At 39.5% G+C, this 23,102-nt stretch overlaps 1 protein-coding gene across 1 annotated transcript in view; it reads left to right on the top strand.

Annotated features, from left to right (window-relative positions):
* The window catches only part of sdc2 (syndecan 2), a 401,227-nt gene extending 381,820 nt beyond the window's left edge, over positions 1 to 19,407 (top strand). Inside the window, exon 6 of the mRNA XM_062435355.1 lies at positions 19,398 to 19,407. The gene's annotated coding sequence lies outside the window, so the exon portion shown is untranslated. The remainder of the gene's footprint in view (positions 1 to 19,397) is intronic.
* Positions 19,408 to 23,102: the final 3,695 nt, after the last annotated feature.

The raw sequence follows: 23,102 nt of genomic DNA, 5'->3' as shown, positions 1-23,102 counted from the left end.
GTGCATGTGTGTGTGTGTGTGTGTGTGTGTGTGTGTGTGTGTGTGTGTGTGTGTGTGTGTGTGTGAAATTTCACTCCACTGTTTTCTCACTTCACCTGTCCCTATTTTTCTCTTTCAGTTTTGCTGCTCTAATTTTATTCATCACTCATTTGATGTGTGCCAGCATGTGTGAATCTGTCTCAAACATGAGCTCTCTCATCTATTCATTCTGGTTTCACTTTATTACCTCACAGTTTGCAGCTATGTCTACTTATATATCCTTGTTTTTCTTTGTCACTGTGGAAACCTCTACATCACAATTTAACTTTGTTTTATTTCTCTCTTCTTCTTCTTCTTCTTCTTCTTCTTCTTCTTCTTGTTATTGGCATTCTCTCTCTTTCTCTCTAGTTATATAGCCTCCCTCTCCTGTGTTTCTGCATCATCCTCAGCCTGGCTGTTGCGCATAATGCTCCACATTCCCATCTTCCTCCGTCACACATTCATGTCAGGCACAAGCAGGCGGCTGTATGAATTAAACATCTTAGACAGTGCACACACTGAGCCCCTTTGGAGTGTCAGGATGAGCACTGGTACTCAGATAGGGGGCTCTGGCCACACACCGTGAGCGTTTGTCAGTGTGAGTATGCGTGCATGTGAGTGTATGTGCATGTGTTGCTCTGTACTTGACACTGTATTACATTGAGCAGCAAGGGTTGTCACATCTGTTTTCCTTCATGTTTTATTGTCAGAAAGGGAGAGGGAGCAAGACGCCGTCTTTCTTGCTAAGCTTTACCGCTATGACAAAGAAAAGTTTCTTTTCTCACACTCTTTCTTATGCTTTCCTGGTCTCTTGCCATGTCTTATCTCTCCTCTTCTCTTATCATCTTTGATTTCTCAGTACATGTTGTTTTCAACTAGTGGTTTGTGTCAAAACTGTTTTTTAGGGGGTTTTGGGTTTTTTTTTGCTTACCCCCCGCTTCCCTTCCCCATGTTTTATTCTCTTACTTTCATTGCTTGTATTCAACTTTTGTTTTTGATCTCCTTGCTTTTTGTCCTTCTTTTGTCTTTCATCTATATCCCATGCTCTCATCTGCTACATCTCCTCTCTCTTTGCCTCTCTCATCATCCCTGTTCTCACTGATTCTGTCAATATGACAGATATGAAAACCTTTTCAAAGCAATTTATGCTTATTTTGGCCAGGATCGACACAGATCTCAGTGGGCTATATTTCGGTGTCTATGTCTCTGTGTGTGTCATTATCTCCCTACATGTGTCTGTATCTGCAACTCAAAGCATCAGTGTTCCCCTGTGCTTCTTTATTCACACACCCTATCTTCACAAAACTGTGCACACGTGTAAGTGTGCATCAGGAAAGTCTCTCCACCAGCAGAGGAGGTTAAGCCTTCTTATCAACCTTCGCTGTGTGTTGATTCAGTATAGATCAAGCCGACATCCACCCATTCGTGAACTCCCAGTCCCCGCTCTCTGCCGCCTAGCTATGCGCTCATCTCCAACAAACACTTTTCATGGGGTTTTATCTTGCCAGCTTTGCCTCGACCCGTGTCTGCACTGCAGAGGATAATGCACACTTCCGTTACACTGATTTACTGTGGCAACCTTTCAAAGTTTAAGGGGTCTCTTTAAGGTCAAATAAGACGGCTGCAAAATCTAGCCAATCGACAGTATGAAGAGGGAAATAATAGGTCAGGCACTCATAGCATTGAACCTATAGCTAAATAACACCCAACTCAATCATTTCCCTCAACTCTTACTGCCCTCATTAACCTCATTAGTTAAAAAGTTATGATAAATCCACTATATGCCAACTGCTCTACACCACATGGCAGACAAAGTTAGCAACTAGCTGGTGAATAAATGGAGCATTTAGATGCCAAAGACCCAGCTATATCTCACAAGTTGGTGGAGACCAAAACAGAGCTAAAAGTAAAAGAGAATATTGACAGAAACAAAGCAAATTAATGTTAATGTTGCCCCATGTTCAATGGATTAGTAAATGGGCAACTGTTTGCTAACATATAAAGTTATATAAAGTTTGTTTATTAGGCGATATAATATCAATGTTGTGTTTTCTTGCACTGCCACCATATGGACAAAGAAATATCAAGAAATGCGTGTTTAAACTTATAAATTCATAATAAATCTTATATCGACGCTATTTCTAGAAGGGTTTTTTAAGCCGTTAAGTGTTTTTGGCTTTCTGTAAATGCGTTTTCACTTGAACTTAAGATCATTTGTTGTGTAATAATATTTGTAATAATATTTCATAATAGCAGCTGGATTTCATCACAAAAAAACAGGAAACAGCTTAAAAGAATATAATAAAGAATGTTATTCTCATCAGAACAATCGATTTAAGTGTCAGATATTTCCTGTGGTGCTCGGCCAATAGAAGCATTAACATGTTTTTTCATTCTTTTTCTGGACATTATTCATACAATTATACTTTTTTCTGTCTCTGTTCTTCTGTCACTGGTGACAGTAACTGTAACCTCTCCGCCATGTGATTCTAATCCTTAAGCTTTCTTCAACTGATGGATTCAAATAAGAAATGGCACTTTGTCGATGTCTGCTGGGAGATGTTTTCTGGTCAGTCTCCCATGGCACCGGCGCGGTCACACAGTTGAACAGGCAGCAGCAGGATGCTACAAGCCAGCAGAAAATCGCTGCCCGGTGACTTTTCCCTGCACCTCACACAGCTGTGTGCTCCGCCGCTCAACATCAAGAGGATTATTACCACTATGTTTACGTGTCAGGCAGAGTCAATTATACCTCTGACGGGAGGATGGAAAAAAGAGAGAGCATGCACAGGGTAAACCTTTCCTCCCTGAGGCCATGTGTGTAAATGTGAGTGAGGTCCTGTGTGAATGTTCCTTGTGGTTTTTTTAAAGCCTGTGCATGTGTCTGTGTAAATGTGCTAGTTGCTCCACAGGTAGTCAGAGAAACTAAATCTCCACCATCAGCTCCCCTCCATGTTCAGCGGTGATGGAATAGGCCAGAGCCCCCACTGGGGGGCCAAGTTATGGTTCCCCAGTAGGGAGCCAGTAGCCCCCAGCCAGCAGGCGCCACTGAGGAGGGAGAGCTGCTGTGAGCTTGCTCGTTAAACAGACCTTCGTCAGACCTTAATGATATCCGCCGGCACATTTCCTCTTCCCCCGCCCTCTCTCCCTCCACCTCTCTTGCACTGTATCTTTCACTTGCTCCCGTCTCTCCCCCCTCTTTGCACTTTCACTCTCCTTCCAGACTTCCACCCTCCTCTGCTTTCCCTCCTCTTTCTTTTACCACCACCATCTGCCTCTCTTCTCTCTCCTCGCCCCTCTGCTCTCCCCCATGTTTGGGTGATGAAGTCGAACCCATTTGGTGAAGAAGAGAAAAGGCTCTGTCACACTTGCGTTCTAATGAGCAGTTGCTCTGCGTGCCACCAGTTCTGACGGAGCCAAAATGGCCGACACATTACACACTGCTGGGCCTTGATCTGTCGGGTTTGTGAGTGACTGGGTTGATGGCTTCACTCTGGAGTGATACCATGTAGGAAAAAAGAACAAAAGAACAAAAACAGAGAACAGAAGAAATGATGTAACACTCTGCCTTTGGTGAGAAATCTGTTCTTGTCTTCACTGCTGCACAGAAATGGGACAGTAAAACATGTGGTGGCACTAGTTTCCTAGGGTGGTAAAAGTACAGGCCTGTTTGATGGCCTCCTCACTTTCATCCACTGTGTGTATGAGTCAATATTAATTTAGAGGCTTTTCATCCTCCGTTTTCCCCACCTGGATGGGAGATATTTGATGCCAGGGTTTTTCCACTGCCCTGGTGAATGATTCACATCAGTATACTTAGTCATCTTCTTACTGGAATTATCATTGGGACAGAAGCCATTTGTTTGTCACCAGTAATGTTTGTCCTACAGGTTGATGATCAATAGAAAGGGGGCATCTGTGGTCAGCTACCTCAACCCAAACAAACCAGTATATTAGGAAAATTTGAATCCACTGCCTTGGGCCTTTCTTCTTTTTTCGATTTTCTGTTACAATTGCCTTCTATTCTGAGAAATTGGACGCCTCCGCAATATTTTATGCCAAAGTTATGATAGCTTCAGGTAATAGATGGATGGTTGGAACAAACAGAAACACTCCTCCTACCTTGTTGTGCAACCTTGTTGTATTCAGGTTCTGGTTAACCAAAGATCGTCTGATAGAAATCTCGGAATTCTTATGCAATCTCGCCAAACACTGTTATGCAAATCTGATTATCTATCAGGCCAAACAGTCTCCTAGAAATTACATTGATATATAACTGAATTGCATCAGCAAAAACGCTAGGGTTAGGGTTAGGGTTAGGAACACAATGCTGGCTGAATTTCATTTTTTCTTGACATAATGAGAAAGTGGTAATTACCGTATTAAGCAAGTTGCAAAATGTTCACAGACAATGTACCTTGTTCTTTTTTTCCCCACCAAAATATCTGATCTTGCAGTACAATATCCGCTAGAAGAAACAACAACTAACACTAAACTTTTTATGGCTATGCTGGATAACGTTAGGGGAAGATTGCGATCTTGGTTTAAATGCATCTTTTGTTATTACTGGATGGCAACCACCAAATCCCCTATCCTTAGCCTTAACGTTATTTTGCTGTGAAGTAAACTCACTCCAGGCTCACAGTTAATAAAGTAATTTCGCTTCGGATTTCTAGCAACAGCCACAACTAGTTTGAACCAGGCTGGTCTGGTTATCTCCACTTGTTGTCTTCACCACCACAGAAGGCCTGCCTCTCAATTCATCTGATTGGAAAATGGGGGAAAACACAAAACACAAATCATCTTCTCCTCTGACTTGAAATATTTTCAACTCATCGAGCTCAGGGTGTGCAAAAACACAAGGCACATTCATTCATTTGACAAAATGATACCTGTGAGCAAAATCCTGGCAGCGATTACATGATACAACATAAATAGGAAAACAGTTTAGTAGTATTTTTATAGTAGTATAAGTTTCTAGGAAATAGGGTTAATCAGGCAGAAGGGTTCATTCACTCTCTCACTGCTTGGTCAGCGTCAAGGACCACATTTTAAGCAAGAATCAAACTAGGTAAAAAATGGCAATGCTTAAAAGCATGAACTGTAATATTCAAATCCAGTCAGGGATCTTTGTTGCACTCCCTATCTCTGTCCCCCCTTCATTTCCTACTATCAACACACTGTCCAAATTCCCAATACAAGCATATTGATGTAAAAAATAAAAATAAAAAAAGTAATGACCTCCATCATTTTTGAAGCAATTGATGTAGATATCATTAAAACTATGATATAGTGTCACAAAATCATCTTCTACTGTCATGTGCCATACTGGAAAACATTCTCATGCCCAAATCTAAGTTTTGGTTCCAATGAGCCACATCAGTCTGATCCAGTCATTATCAGACTGATATAGCCACTGTACTACAGATATTAAGCAATACAGCAATACATTTTTCAATAATTATCTTTTTGGGGTATTTGCACTCATGTTGTGAGACACTTTGGAGCTTGACTGGAGCAGAGCCACAGGGACTGACAGAGCGTGTTTTGCAAGTGCAGTCAGTGTTTGTTTTTGTATGTGTGAGTGCATGTATTACGCACGTGTGTGGGTGAGGTAAGTAGTATCTCTCCATCATGTGTGCATACTTTAGATTGTGTGTGTGAAGGTACTAGATGTGCATGATTGTATCTGTGTATCAGTATAAACCTGTGACCCCTTCCAGTCATACGACAGCACCAAATTGGCATCAGTTACTCCCAGCCAAAGCAACGAAGGAGTTGACATCCTATCCACACCTCTAGGGGTGAACTCACACCAAACAAACACAGCTACACACATCTAGTTTTCTCACCACCATCCGGCACAATAACCCATGATGACAAGTATTCTTTTATTTCTAAGAAGCAGCACTGTGGAGAATTTGCAGCTGATTGGCTTGGATGACATTTGCATACTGCGTGGGATGAAATAACGCTGAACAATAACCGTTTCAATAGGAATGGGCAGTTTAAGATCTATGGCAACAAAACAGTGAATAAACAAAAATTCAAGGAACAAAAGTCGCTCTCAGCTCGTATCCCTCAGCCTCAGCTCAATGTCTTGATTGTCTGGTTGGCCTACATTCTCTCTCAAACATTACATCCTCACATTTATTTCAAAATCGCACTTTTAATCCCAGTCATTATGATCTTGCATTACTATAATAAATAGTCCACCAAAGTTAAAGATGGCATCACTGTCTGTCCCAGCAGCAATTACTTGAGCCCTCCATCCCGCCTCGTTTTCCTTAAGACGTGTTGAGTGAGGGGACTGATTTATTGATTGAGACTGTGTGTCTGTGCTGGCGCGCTCTTGGGGATGAGGATTATGTAGCAGCAGCGTGATGTTGTTGACACTTCTGTCGCCTTTACAGCTCCAACATGCCAAGACTTGGGTTTGTGCCCACCCTGAGTGTGTCTAAATGTGTGTATTGAGGAGGGGGAGGCGGGCAAGTTAGAGAGGTCAATAGAGGAGTTTTTTGGGTTGTTAGATAGAAGAGGGATTGTGTGTTTGTCTCTGCCAGTATGTGTGTGTGTGTGTGTGTGTGTGTGTGTCATCGAGGGGTTGGGGGGGTGAGGAGGGGTGAAGAGTGGTGGGCCAGCTGGCAGCCTCTGGCTCCAGTGCACCCCTTGGGTATCCGGCTTGGCGCAAATTCTCTCTAGTGTGACAGCTGGGACCTGGGTGCCAACCAAGACAGAACTCACAAACACACAGCAACGCACACACATACAAACACATGAACACAGCAGGAGGGCACACAGAATTGGATGGGAGGCTAAAGATGGGATGTAGTTTCAGAAGACCCCTCACAGGCTGGAATCCAAGTAGGGGTTTTTTTTGCATGGTGGCTGAGCAGCACTATTAACGGGCCACCTCTAGTAGTATCTTCACATTTAGACATCAAAATCCCATTCACTGTTATTGTATTAGGGAGGAGGCAGATATCTATACCCAATTATTCCTGTGTATTACATCCATCTCAAAATTTCCATATGTAAATGCTCAATGTTCAATAGCAGTTTGGCAGTTTACATAGTGAGGAAGGGTGTGGAGGTCTTTCTTTCATTCAGGGAATAGGAGATTGAGTTCTGTCCTGTTTCAACAGGTGTTCAGACCACAAATTGTCCTCATTTAAGACAAAACAAGGGATGCATGAGTGAAGGGCGTGTCATTTAAGGTGTAGGTGAAATGCTAACGTAAAGTCTGATATGGAGATCAATAGGTTTGAAGGTTTGTCAGATACCCAAATGCTCCACAGCAGTTTGTTGGATTATACAACTGTTACAGATATCACTTCAGCTTTTACAACAATCACTGCAGTGATCATTTTCATCTCGCATTGCAACAATCACAAGTTTAAGAGGTAATCTACCAGGAATGTGCTCCTGCATGTATTTGATTTAACAATACAACACCTTGCCCAATGATGTTGCAACAACTCAGTGCTGTTGTGTATTGTTGGTCTAAATCCTATAATCAATGTTTGCTTTTCTTTTTTACCAATCATAATCAGGGTTTTTCCAAGTGTCTTAGTTTCCTAATCATAACCATAACTTAACATACACAGTTTATCAACAGTCTTTAACAAATCCTTACCACACTGTCATTGAATGTAACCCGGTGTTTTGCAGAATCATCCAAATTCCCTAAAACCAGATGTTTTACATCATAAAAGTCATACAATTTTCTCATTCATCATTATCATACATGATATTTATATTAAACATTTTTACTGAGCTAGCTCCTATTTCCATGTCAGTGGGAGGTGGAATAAGTACAAAGATAAGAGGAGAAATTAACTGTGTAATTTGCTTTGGTAAATGGACAATTTTTCTATTATACGGATAGAAAAAGTATTTAGAATTAATACTTAAAGAGGAAAGGCACAGATTAATGTTTAATGTAATGTCTTTGCATTTATTGGCTACAAAGCGTTTGCATCTGCAGTGCATTAACCACTTTAGATTTAAGCATATTCCAATTGCTTCTTGAAGGATTTCTTTCTCAAAATCAAAAATGCATGGTGCGTGATTCTCTAAATGTAAAATGTGTGGTCATGGTAAGGGAAGGGAGAGAAGGTAGCGTCTGTTAGATTCTAGTTTCACAGGTTGTGGTTCATCAGGGAGCCAAAAAAATTAAGACATGTTTTTTGGAAAGCAGGAGGCTGAAGTCATGGAGGTCGAAGACAGCCGCAAGCCGCCGAGGGTGGGAGGGAGGTTAATGGGAGTAAGTCAGGGAACCACGGAGGTGAGGTGGAACCTTTTAGCTTTTTTATGCTGACTGTCCGACTCGCCTCATTTGTCAGTGTACTCTGTAACGGCTGGCTACCGAGAAACAGATCAAAATAGAAAGAACCAACTCGGGATCTAATATAGTTTTCCTCTCTGCTATTCAGTTGTCAACACTTTTAATTAGTCATGCAGGATTCACTTTACTGTTTGGGCTGACACTTTTTTTTCTTTTTCGGAAACTGAAGTTCCTTATCTTAACATGTCTGTTTAAGTGAAGTAAAATGAGTCATGGTTTCTGTACTGAATGAAAATGCACAAGCTGTAAATGATTAACAAGAAAAAGAGGAGGGGGAACAACTTGGAAAAAAAAGCAAAGAAAAAATGACCATCTGCACAGTTAGACAGGAACAGACCTCTGATCCATCCACCCATCCATCCAGTGTGAGAGATATTCCCACTAACATATCTGACGACATGGAAAAATGTGCCCCACCAGGCAACCAAGCACGATGTACCACGATATGCATTATCACTCTGATATATTTTGACAGCTCAGAGTCCCTCAATATTAAACTCTGCTGAATATGGAATGAAAACAGCTGGGGCACGAGGTTAGATCAACATTTCAGGCCTTCCCCTCTTGATGATACATACTCACACATTCAAAATGGCATTCATTTTTCACACGCCCGCCCACGCATTCACTTTCAGTAACCCTCATGCGTTGTGACAACACTTGTGCAAATGCACCATTGCATATCGAACTTGAAAAAACAACACAGAGAAATTGTAACACTACAAACATCCCGTAACAGAGTGAATGTGCGGTGACATAAGTTGAGTATGGGTGAAATGAATTCATTGCAGGTGCAGAAAAGAGTCGTTCCTGTTTAGGCTGAGCCAGGAAAACAGGTGATTAGGCTGGTCGACAGTGTTGTGGATTGATATACTGGCTTTTAGATACGGTATCAAGACCAACAGGCGGGTACGCAGACAGGCAGACAGAGATGAAGCATTGTTTATGAAGCTGCCTCTTTATCTTCCCATTGAGCAGTAATGCACTGAGAAAGGTGAAGACCCTCCCACCTTACATGCACTCACAAAGACAACAATTCTCAGTGGGAATATAAAGCTGACATGATGCATATAGCGCCTATCATAATTGCTTGTGCCTTCCCTTATCTAACTACCCAGGACAGCAGCACTTTGTAAGGACTCACTTTGATTAATTGCTGATACAAAGAACAACTCTATTTACTGCATGTAGGTCAGGTTGTACCTGCTTAACCATTAGGTGGCAAAACCCTGATGTCCCCAAAATATGTAGAAGTTTACTTTTAGTTTGCTTACTGTGAGATGCAGCAGGGTGATGTTGCACCTGGTGTCTAACCAGATCCAAAAATATTTACTTGCTCCAGAAATGTAGAAATGTGTTGTTGTTGTTTTTTTTTAACTTCTACTATGGCTACTCCAGTCAGTGTTAAGTCCTGGCTCTAAGGATGGCAGGATCAGGCAGCTGCTCTGCTCCATACTGAAAAATCTCAACAGCTATTGACATGAAATGTTGTATTGATATTTATGGTCCCAATAGGATGAATCCTAATCACTTTGGTGATCCCTTAACTTGTGTTCTGAAGGCTGGCATTTTTGTTTTTAGTGAAATGTCTCAACAACTATTGGATGGATTGCCATGAAATTTCAGCTATGCATGATGTCCAGAGGAGGAATCCTAATGACTTTGGCAATCCCCTGACCTCTCATGTAGTGTCATCCGGAAGATCAAGATTTTCCCTCAGCCAGTGAAATATTTTAACATATACAACATGAGTACAACATCTACAGTTATTGATTTAGACAATCACTTTTCCTAGCATCTTAACATTGGCACCTTTGGTTTTTAGTGAAATTGGGTTGAGATACTTATGTTCCCTATTAAATGAGTTGTAATAACTTTACCCTGCCTTTTCATCTAAAACCATCATCAGGTCAGAATATCAATTTGGACTTGAAGACCAATAAAATAAATGACATTTTCATCATTCTTAGCTGTATATAGTATACCTATTAGGTGATTTTAGCATGCTAACATGCTAAACTAAGATTGTAAACATTATAACTGATAAAGGTCAGCTTGTTATCGTTGTCATTTGCTCAAGGAGCCTCACAGAGCTGCTAGGCTGCTGGTGTCTTAGTCTTGTTACTGTTTTACCATTAGCAACACTTAGAATGACAGCTAGTTTAACTGGGGTGCACGTTACCATTCATAGCTATGAATTTCATAAGCATTTAAAAGTGTCTGTCATGCATATCTTTGGAAATTGCTGATATGCCTTTAAACTACAGACAGCAGCTTTATTAGGGTAACTTAAGTTCAGAAAAAAAGCAATGTCAGATATAAAGAAGCTCTATAAAATATAGTTGTTAAAAAGTCCATTATCTAGCCTGCTATTATAAAGTTACTGGGTTTGTGAACATTCCTTATTGACTCTCTTTTAGGCTTTAAATGTCCCAGCTGGCGAAGTGGAATTTGGCTGGGCGAAAAATTATGACATGATGATGACTGCACAGGCCTGCTGTCTAGAAAAGTTTGTTACTAATACATTGAGCCCGTCACTGGATAATTTAAGCACAGTTTACATTTCATTTTCCCAATTTTACCATAAATAAGCTCTTTGTTTATTTGACTGGGATGAGTTTAATTTAGACAGCAGTGTCATTAAACTGCTACAAATACTCACTAAGTTGTTTAACTCTCATCTCTCTGTGTGTGGCTCTGCACTTTATTAGTTCATCATCAGTCAGCTGTAATATGTTTTTCTTTGTTTTTCCTTATTTAGTGTGAGAACATTCTCAAATTCATTTCCCCTACTTGAATCCCCCCCTCCTGCCGTAGGCGCACACACTCACACACCATGAACTTGAACAATGATCCAGTTCTTCTTCTTACTGTCTGTTTCTCTCTACTTTTTTCTGTACCTGCTCTGGTCATGCGTACAGTCATGAGGAGCAGGATTTTATTACCAGTTATTTTGGCCTGGAGTGTCTTGTTAGCCGCTAACCATCATTTCTCCTTCTTCACCTGCAGTTACTTCACTTATTTGATAACTTTCTAATAGTAGATGTAAAAAAATGTTTAAAAAGTTGCACATTTCACACATCTAACAATTTCCTCACATTGAGCATCTATGCATGATATATAATTCCCTAATTTGAATCTGTGTCATGAATTGACAAGATTTGGGTGAAAGCCATGACTGTCTCACATCACATTCAATTTTGACAATTTTTCAGGAATTAATCAGTTTGGAAATCCTTGAAATGTGAGTTTTTCAGGGCTGTTGGTAGATGGAATGTATGGCAGTGATACTTGCCAAGCTGCTCAGGCAAGCTCAAACTCAGAGCACAGTGGTGTGAGGAGGAGGGGGATGGGGGAGGGAGGGTTTTTTGAGAAAAGACAAGAGAACAGAAATAGACAAAGATGGAGAAATTTCTGCAGACTTGCATTGGCAAATTTATTGTAGATACAATTACACATCTGATCTTTAAAGGAGATAGAGAGAGACACACACAAACACACACACACAATTGAATGAAGAATGAAAATGTCCTGACTCTTTTCTCAGAAGTTGCTTGTTTGCACAACACAAACCATCTGTCCCCAAAATGCTCTCTAGATCACTTTCACTCTTGTTTTTCTCAAACACTTCCTTGGCTAATGCTGAATCACTCTCTCATCTCCTGCATTCAAACCCCAAACCCTAAAAGTTTTTCTTGTGTGGGACATCCTTCTTAGTACATTTAAGATGTAGACTATTGAGGTTATAGTTTGAGTAAAGCATTCACATGGTTCATAGTAACAGGACTTTCCTAATAAGCACAGTTTACACAATTTGTTTGATCGTTAGTTTAATGTTTACAAGGATGTGTAGCTGTAGGATGCTGGTGATTATAGGTCCTGCTAGTACTCTTAAATGCACCTACAACCTATTTTGTCAATCACCTTCTTTATCTTAATATTGGAGTGCTACAAGAACACAAAGTTTGAACAGTTTTGACATGAAAAAGTGTCCTTATTTTTTGTTTTGTCTGTATATCTGTGAAGAAACTCCGTCATCCACGTCATTTATACAGACTTGCAGACTTGTATCCCCTCTGGACATAATTTGTTTTGTCTGGTCTCTTCCAAGCGGCAATTGCCATGACTTGAGGCTGAAGCCAATGTACCTTAAAGTGCAATGCCACAGACAGCCACTAAATGCCGGCTCCAAAAAATCCCAGTCTCTAATTGCCTCCCATTCAAAAAGTGTCAACTTCTCTCCAGAAATACTTTGTCATTATGGTTTCAATCGCGAAATTCAGGCCCTCTAATAAGTATGCTGGTGCCGACAATACGCTGCATCTCTGGGCTGCAAACCAGCTAAACCAATGGGTGATGTCACACCTCGCTACGTACATCTTTATATAAAGTATGGTCTCCTCATTGGTTTCAAACAGATTATTTCAAACCTGCACCAAACAGGATTTAGAACTATTTAAATGGAAATCTGATGTCAGTTTTTGGGTTGCTTGCTCATGTTCCTTGGCCACATTCAATTAAATATAATAAAACCACACCCACACAGTCTTGATAAGGCAGATTAGTTAAGTGTTTGACTAGTGTTTGTTTTTTTACTTTAGCTTTTTTTAAAAGACGTGTATATATATATAATAAACACACTCCAAACTAAACTGTACATATTTGATTTATGAGATTTATGAGAGATGCTGTACTGAAGAGAGACTGACAAGATGCTCTTTTAATCCAATTTTAGGTACTCTGTTTATGACCTTTATCAGAATAAGATAACCTGATGAAGGCATTAACCAGAAAATTGCAATAATCTGTGTCATCTATTTCTCTGTGTGCACTGAGTAACGGCAGATACAATTTTACTCTCTCTTTCTCTTTTCCCTCTCTCTCTTTCATCTTTCTTCATCATTTGTTGTTTTTTTCTCTCCCTCTTCCGCTATTGTAATTTGGCATTTTGATGAAAGGCAAAAGCAAAAGTTCATGTTTGGATGAATATCAATTTCACAGAGGTTTTGGCGGACCGAGTCCGGGTGATTTACAGTGGGAAGAACCCTTTTACTCCCTCATAGAACGGAAGGAGCAGCTGGAGGTTGGAAATCAGGGATCTTCTGTCCTAGCAGAGTTCATATTGGGCAACATCTACAGGAAATTGGCATGAGAAGACTTGATCTGTGTGTCTGTGTTTCTGTGGGGCCCAATACATCAAGCTAATAGTCAGACGTTGGGAGGCAATGGGCCACCCTTGAGCTCTTCTTGAGGGTAATTTTTGTGGCGTGTCCAGCACCATTTGACCCAGTCATCCCTTATTAGTGAGTGTTGAATCGGTGGAGGTTGGAGAGAAAGAGCCCTCTGACTGGTTCTTCAGCCTCACGAATCAATCATTTCACCTATTCAGTGCAGTTTCTCTTTATTTTTCTGCTTTTCACTTTCTCTCTACAAAGCTGTAGAGAGAAGCTGGTGCTAGAACTTTATTTTTAGTCACAATATATAAGATTGCATGTTCTCAATTCATATTCTGAGCAGGTATCAAGCTATTTACACAAAAAGTAAATACCCTTCCAACATACTAATGTCACAGACTTGTTGAAGACTTGTTTTCTCTCACCTATTGTAAAATTATTGTAACTAGACAATCTAAAGATCTACAAGGACAAACACATAATCTATCAACTCAAGTACACTGCCATGTACAAGTGGCATGCACTTCTTTTGTGTGCTTGGGTTTGTTTGTAACTTGACCTAATACATCATAGTTATATAAGTGCTGATAGCTTCAACATATGTTATACACATTTTGTGATGTAAGCTAATGTTCAGCACATTGCTCAGAAATCACTTAAGTGGATGACTTGTACTTGAGCTTTATGAACGAGCATATAAACAATGCAGATGGCCCTTTTGTTTAAGAATCTTTGAAGAAGAAGTACCTTATCTGGAGCCTTTCATACTTATATAATCAAAACCATATTGTCAATTCTTTAAAAGCAGACTTCTCAATTTGTCATGCAATGGAAAGCAGGACAATGAACTCCACATCACACAGCAAACAGACTGTATCATCTTCACATGCATCAGTGGTTGCATCTGAAAATAACCTGAGCGCCCTTATTTAGTTTCCAGACATGTTTTTTGGAAACATATGGTTTTGTCACATGCAAACGACTGATGGCTATATTATACAATATGTGAATATAAAGTATCTAATCATCAACTCTTTTCCTTTAGGACAGTTGCAGTCCATTGTGAATTGCTGTTATCAAAGTCCTGAGTGTGTCTAATATTAGACATTGGAATTGGACTCCTCTTAAAGCAGGAACACTTCCAGCTTTTTAAGAGTTGGACAGAAACTTTATCATTCAAATTTCACTCCAAAGGTTTTCACATACAGATTTAATTATTGATTTTGAATGTTGTGAGCCCATTCAAACGAAAAGGCTGGTATAGAAAATGGACGGATGGAGATTTGGTGGTTGACACATTGCTCAGGAAAACAATTGCTAAACAGCTTTATGAGCACATTAGCATGTTAACATATGGACGTATTATGAGGGAGCATTATTTGACGAACAACATAAGAAAGTGTTGGAAGCACATTCATATTCAAAAAAGTTCAGCTTCTGATACACAAAGGGTGCCGCTTCTGGTTCTGTGAACCTCATTCATATTTTTTGGTTGTTGTACAAGCGGACAAAGTAAACATCTGATCTATGACTCCCTCGATAGATGCTTATGTTGCTCATGTATACCATGTTAACATCTGGCAAACATCTGGAAGAAGACTATGGTTTGAAAGCAACATTTGGCTTTTTCCAATCATATACCTGCTGCAGGAAGGAGCATAAAAAAACACCTTATCATACCTTTTTACTTTTTACTTATCAGTCATTTAAATGTCTTTATTAATTGGTTTTCAGAATGGTTATAAGCACCAGACTGTATAATAAAGATGTTGATTATATTCTGATGACACTGTGAGGCTGTAGTTTTGCTTTGTTTAAATATGGATAGTAAATTAGTGTGGGTCTGAGAGCTTTCACTTGTGATTGCTGTTCTTCTTTGCCATTTGACATTGCCAAATAATGCCACACTGACCAATTTAGACTGCATTGCGATTCTGGCACAAACTGCTTTTTCTCTTTGGATCTGTTTTAGCTGTTTTGTGCTGTTTTGAAACTCATATTTGAAAAAAAGCAGTGAAGGGCCGGCTGCATACTAAAGATGCGTTCAGACAGAACACAAAGTGAATTTTTACCTCACGTCACTCAAGCGAGTTTGACTGCTTGACCATTTGTGTTTATTGGCCCCAAATAGCCCGAATACCAACTGTATATTAGCTGTGAGCTAGCAACAGATGTGTCTGTGGGAGTGTGCGTGTGTGTGTGTGTTTGTGTTCAGTTCAGCCTCTGACTCAGAAACTCCTGTTCTTGCTGTTTTTCCCCTCCAGTCTCTCTCCCTTCCTGTCTCGCCTCTTTATGTTTATAAGCAGATTCGTGAAGCCTGCAAATTTTCCCTTCAAGTTCAACTATTTTATTTGTGCCAAAAACTCACAACAAACTCACATCTACTTCCTACTTTCCATTTGACTTTGTATAAAGACACCTCTAAAATTTGCTGTCTGAATACATATTAATTCATGTTCAATTTGACTTAATATATTTGATTTCCTTTTATCCCCTTACTATGTTTTTTTTCTTATTCATTCAACCATTTCTCACAGCCTTATTTAGCAGATGTAGTTTGCTCAGTTGTCATGGACATACTGTAGCTATCTCCATGACAACTAAGCAAACTCAATTTCCTGAGGAAGGCTGTGAGTTGTGACTTAAAGCTTCTTTTTTTAATGCTGGTAAGTAGACCTTGAGTTATTTCTTCTTCTTTTTTTTCACTCAGGAATAAACCTAAAATGTTATTTCACATGTTCTTTTGTCACTTAAACAAAGTTTTCCCTAGTTTTAGTTGACTAAATAGCTTATAGTGCTGCATATTATCACAATTTTAGTTAAAATTATATAATCCTCCAAAAAATACCTTGACATTATCCCACACAGGGCATGTTTTGATCTGTCCCTTTGCAATTCATTCCTTAAATATCAACCACAGTTTTATCTTTTAATATTATACACAGTAAATCTCTCTCTGTCAGCATTATGAGTTGCATGTCCCGCGGGATTGCCCGTTTAGCCATAAAATGTAATAAAGAGTAACAAACACATCAGTTGACACAACAGCAGTCATGGGAACTTTGTCAAAAAGCAGCAATTTCCTAACCCTGTAAATGTTTGACGGGTGGTGTGTGTGGGCTTTGTCATCACAGCGAATGGAAAATGTTGTTCTTATCACTGTGTTGTTAGCCCCAGGCAATGTAGCATGTGGAATTAATGTGAATGTGTCACTGCATTCACTCAGAGCTCAGTGAGTAATAAGAAACTCTTTAACTGTTAAACGGCTTGCAAACAGATTTCATCAAACTTGAATTACAACTCTGCAGTTCTTTCTTTTATCTCCCGTTCTCCTTTCCCACACTCACTTGCTCCTTCCCTCCTTTGCTCCTCTCCACACCTTAGTCATTTTTGTTCTCATCCCTCTCTGTTTTTTTCTGCCATCTAAACAAATTAGGGAGCAAATGAGGAGGGAGGAGTGATCTGGGTGATGAGGCATGCCAGAATGTCAACAGATGACAAGCAGCGCAGATGGAGGGAGGAAGAGAGGGAGAGAAAGAGAGAAGGAGAGAGAGTGAGAGAGAGAGAGAGAGAATGTAATGAAAAGAGAAAAGTATTCCCCGATAACTCAGACTTGAAACGAAATGATTAATGAGGCCAGATGTTAGGCTTCTTTTAGCATGAATCATTGCATTCCCCATGACAAAGCAAAAACTACCCCCCATTTCCCCAAACATAGACGCAGCAGGCAAATTACTTCCCACACTGAAGACAATAGAGACAAATCCAGTTCTTTCCTGGCTCGAGCAACTTTCTTCTTGCCAGGTCAGGACAGTAAATCGACTAAATGTTTCAAGCTTTTGTTTCATGCTGACATCACTTTATTCCAATCCATACCTCTCGCCCCAAAAAACAAGGTCTTTTAAATGGATACACTCATGCAGAACCACTCCAGAGTGCTTGTTTGCCTGACCAAGCTAATTATGGCATCTATCCAATCAAATGTGTATGAATCTGCCGTCAGCGTCGTTGTGCTAATACAACAGATCCTTCGGAGGCACATTCACAGGCCACAGAGGCCTGACATCTTTTAGAAAATCAATGCAACTCAGCATGTGTGCAGGCTTTGTCAGCTTGGCATGCTTGATTGATTGAACATGTAGCTGCAAAATGAATTGAAGAGGGGAATGAGATAAGGAAGGAAATAGCTTCTTTCTTCTTTTTTTTTTTAGCAAGTTTATACAATGTTATTTATGAGGCTTGACTGAACACACAACATACTCACATGAATATGTATCTACAATAGGAGGAGAAGGGAGGAAACTGGGGAAATAATGAGCAATAAAATCATCCAGCTCTTCATTCATTTAACGATGTCGCCACTATCAATCCCCTTTCCCATTCCCTCTTTTACTTTTTCAAAATTTCATACGTACAGGCATGCAGCTGAAGCTTTGAGTGAATACACACATATACTCAGATGGATTAAAAACATCATGATGAACTAAACTTTATTGTTTCATTCATGCCATAAAAACCATTTGTAAAACTGCAATACTGAACATGGTTATTGCACTGACAATAAAAGCTTAAGTAAGTCTGCATTGTCATTTACACTGGCAAATGGCAAATGATATAAGAAGATCTGTATCAATTTGAGTGAACAACAGAGCTGTATTTAAGACGTATTTAGCCTTTAGCTTAGCATAAAGACTGAAACTTGGGAAACAGCCACCTCGACTCTTTACAAAGTTCAAAGCTCTGTCTACATTCAACCTTAAAGGATAGGTTCACAATTTTTCAAGTCTGTCCTAAAACAACAGTCAGGTGCCAAAATGAACAGTGAGAGACATCCCAAAAGGACCCCTTCATAATGCACTTTGAATGTAAGTGATGGGCAGAAAATCCATAGTCCTCCTTCAGTGCAAAAATGTCTTTCTTGCACAGAAGTTAACTTGATGCTAATTTTAGGCCTCTGCCATCAAAATTAGTAAAGCAAAATCAATATCTTTCAAAGTTACTGTCTTTTTAGTGCCAAATTCCCTCTTTTTGTTATTATCTTTCTACTGCAGCTGAACAGGAAAACATTGTCCGTGGAGACCAAGAAGGGTTTTTTTCTTCTTTTTTTTTTTTTGCTAAAAATACTGTAACTGTGGAAGACTTACTGGACTTACCCAGACTGCTGAAGCCTCATATTATATCTTCAGATAAACTTTTAAATACATTTTTCCTCAAAACTAGGATGACAAGACACTTTTTACATTTTCATTTATGCATGCGCTAAACAAGCAAGATTCGATTTAATATGTTAATAAGTCAGCCTTTGACTTATTGATTAACAGCTGTTTCCCTAAGCACTCAGTCTTTATGCTAGGCTAGGCTAAACATATCCTTACACTCTGGCTTTTCTCCTTCACTTTGGCTCAGATGTGATAAACTCATAGATATGAGATTGATATTGATTATCTCGTCTCATTTTCCTAACGAGCGTAAATAAGCATATTTCCTAAACTTTTTCTTTAAAGAGAAGAGAAGGTTTTCATCTTTTTTACCATTGAAGTGAGGAAATTGCTGTGTTTCTCCATCAGTGTTCAGTGTGGTCGGTTAAGTCAGCTCCACAGTCCTTGGAGGATGTGCTTCACTAATAACCCGTGAGTAAAATGGGTCAACCATAAAACATCAGCTGAAACTGTTGTTAACTCCTCATGTCAGAGAGCTCGTTTCAAATCGTAAGTGGAACTCCACCACCCCAATGCAACCTCCTGCAGTAATAAAACATAAGAGAACCTAATGCATATAGCCAGAGGGCAGCAGGGCCTCAGTCGTTTCTGCAACTTAGTGTTGAGCCCTCGCTAACACTAAGGAGGCCATCCATAATTAACCCTGCACTGTCAAGTCGAGGCAGCAGTCATAACTTGTCCTCACATGTCATTCTAACCTTTTTCACTGCATCGTTTTCTCCGCTGTCAACTCATCACCCACATCTATCGCTCCCTGCATACGGACTGTTGTGAAAGAGAGGGCGAGGGAAAAGGCTTTGATCTGCTGTGTTTCCTTCACAATGTCTCTCTCAAAGGTTTTTGGGCATCAAATGAACAGAGGGGGGAAAATGTGTTTCTCATTTGCTTTTGTTAAGGGTGATTTAGTGATTTATTCCGTGTTAGTAAGGAGTGATTGAGCTATTCGGCTATAGGATCATCATAGCTATCAACATCTGTTGCTCTCAGCAAAAACCAAAATATATAGTATCGCTCTCTCCTTCCATGTCTGTATTTACATTCCTCTTTGGCCTTTCTAAATCTTAATGAATCTTTGTATGGGTAAAGATTTCATTAATTCTGGAGATGGAGAAATGGGCAATTAAAATGTGTGAATCAAAGCAGAGAAAGGGAAGAGGTATAGGGAGTGCAATTGACTGAGTCAAAGGGTCAGAGAGGCTAAGTCAGATAGAAAGAAGGAACAAGAAAAGGAGCAAGAGACAGTGATTAAAAAGAGAAAGACGGAGATTGATTTGCATGCCTTTGACTAGACACTGAAATAAGGGCCAATCAAATGTATGAGCGAAAGTAAAGTGAGACAAATGTAAGAGCAAGTTATTGAGAGTCAAATAAGAGACAGGAGCCTTATGGAAACCAAGAGAGAGAGAGAGAGAGAGAGAGAGAGAGAGAGAGAGAGAGAGAGAGAGAGAGAGAGAGAGAGAGAGAGAGAGAGAGAGAGAGAGAGAGAGAGAGAGAGAGAGAGAGAGAGAGAGAGAGAGAGAGAGAATGAGAGTAAGAGAGAGAAAGAGACTGATTTGCCTTAAACAGAAAACTGCAATATGGAGAAGCAAAGTGGAAGAGACAGGGGGAAAAGAATCAAAAGGATGAAATTAAAAGAGATTTTACAGTTTAAGCCATGCTATCAGTATGGCTTCAGGGTTGACAGTGTCAGGTCACCACTTAGACTGAAATATCTCAACAAATATGGGATGGGAGTCTATGAAATTTTTTTCATTTATTATTAATGGTTTCCAGAAGATGAATCCAACTTTATTGATCCCTGAGTTTTCATCTATAGTTTTCTCTCTTATGTCTGCCTCTTTTGAATGAATTACCATGAAATTTGGTACAGACATGAATGTTCCCCTCAGGATGAATTGTAAACCTTCATGATCCCTGAGTTTTTATAGTGATTATTATAATTACAACAACATGAATTATTACTAAAGTGTTTCATATATATATATATTTAAATATTTAGAGCTGAGGAGCAACAGAACATTAATTGCAACTATTTTGACAATTGAATGATTGGTTGAGTCATTTTTCAAGTAACAATGTCAAACATTTGATGGTTTCAACTGGTCAAGGTTGAGATTTGTTGCTAAACTAACAATATTTGGGGGTTTTGCTGCTCCTTAGAGAGGAGGAGAGGAGATTCCAACACATCAGCTTAAACTCTGGGAAACTATGATGAGCATTTTTATCTATTTTCTGTCACTTTATAGACCAAACAACTTAACTGAGAAAATAATCAGCAGATCAATCGATAATAAAAAAGAATCATTAGTTGCAGTATGTTAAGCTATATTTGGGCTAAATTTGGACCCAAACAGACATCCATCTTTAGCTAAATTTCATCAGATTTAATCTTTATTTACTCTCTTTTTCAAGAGAGATCTGAGAACAAAAAGCAGACATAATCAGTCAAACACACAGCACACGATCAGCAAACAGAAAACACACGACTAGACACTACTGCTGAACAATCACAATCAGCAAAGAATTAATAAAACTACAAGAGTCATAAAAAAACATCTGATAATAATGCTGTAAAATCTACAAGGAGAGCGAAATGCTCTAGTTTGAGGGCAGTTTGCATTTCATTCCATTTAATTGGGCGAGATTAGTAGTTACAAGATTTAAATGAGAAGAGATGTGAGGTAGTTTGGAAGCTTTAACAGCTTTATAGATGAGTATGATGTCTGTAAGGAAGTCTGTCCAACCTTGTGATACAGAGAACAAGGATGAGTACAAAATGTGTCATTAGTGATAAAGTGTAAGGCACTATGATAAGAATAGCTTGTTCTTCCTTTATGAGAAGAAGAGTTTTCAACTTCTCTTTTTGGGCTAAATAATTTAACAATTGAACTCATTTGGCTCAAATAACAACGTCCACAGACATTGTGGGTTGGGTGAGTTGACCATTAATCAAGCAACATTATCAGATCAAAAAATTTGACTTATCCAATACTTTATTTTTTATGACTGAACACCTGCAAAACCAATGACATTCCCATCAGCCTCAGCAATTGTGAGCATGCTAACACGATAATCTACAATGCTGAATATGGTAAACATTGTGTTTGCTAAGCCTCAGCGTGTTAGCATACTGATGTAAGCATTTAGCTCAAAGCACGGCCTCACTGAGTGGCTAAGCATGGCTGTAGACTCTTAGTCACAGGTACAAGAACAGAACTGGTCGGGTCCAACTATGTCATGGTCTTCGTGCCAATAAAACCTTCTGCAATGCCAAATACCCAGCAGCCCACAGCACAGACGTAGTGAGGACAGAGGTTGTTACAGTGAAAACTGGGTTAGAGTTCAAAGGGCCAAAGAGAGCAAGCACTGCTCTGATCTTTGGCAGTGGGAGTTAAAACATTAACATTCACCATGCACAGATGGGCTTTACCTCTGCATCTTTTCAAAGACAGGGAGGATTTATACAGTATGCAGAGAGGTGATATATTGAATATGTGCTATGTGAATATACTGTATGTAAATATGTATGTCTATAAGTGTGTGTACCTTAACCGAGAGCTGTTTATAAGTGACAATATGTTGAATATAGGGAGACAAATGATGGAAGGATAGAAAACAGACCATATATAATGTATATGGTCTGGTTTCCACGCTGACTAGCTCTATCAGAGGGATTACTTGAGTCCATTTATCATTCCATATGAGTATGGCTTGCATGGGTAATTGTAAATTAAGTGGATTACTGTGCAGTATAGTCCCCGAGGGAACTAGAGAATATCTGAATGGATGCAAAATCCTATCGTACTGTAGCCAGCAGGTCCCACAGCAGCATCAGCACTTTCTGAAGCAATGATATCAGCATGAGCTCCTTTGAATGATACTGATTTAATATCAGCACGGTAGATTTAATGATACTGACACATATTATATTTCAGCTCCCAAGTGGGGGCGATGTTTCCAGTGATTGGCACATTCGGCAGCAAGTGTGCTTAAGAGTAGGTGTTTCATAGGATGTACAGACCCTTTCATAAAAAGGAAGACTTTCTTTCTGTTCAGCCAAAGATGAAGGTTTTGAGTGTAATCACAAAGTTGGAAAATAAGTGAGTATAAAGTATATGTAAAGTTGTTCTTTCAAGGCTTTACGTAAGATGAAACTACAACTTGCATTCTTTTCTTCCTGGCTTCAGTGACCATATACCATCCAAATCCCCCAAATCAAAATCCACCTCGAATGAATTGCGGTGGAATACAAATGAGGAAGCAGTGGCAGGGATTTCAGTTTTAATGAGGACAAAAACCTATCACCACATCTAACCTGCAACGCTTCATTTGCTGCTGCCTGCC

This window comes from Scomber scombrus, chromosome 16 (assembly GCF_963691925.1).
Source record: "Scomber scombrus chromosome 16, fScoSco1.1, whole genome shotgun sequence".
NCBI classification, from domain to species: Eukaryota; Metazoa; Chordata; class Actinopteri; order Scombriformes; family Scombridae; genus Scomber; species Scomber scombrus.
This window is presented reverse-complemented; position numbering and strand designations above follow the sequence as displayed.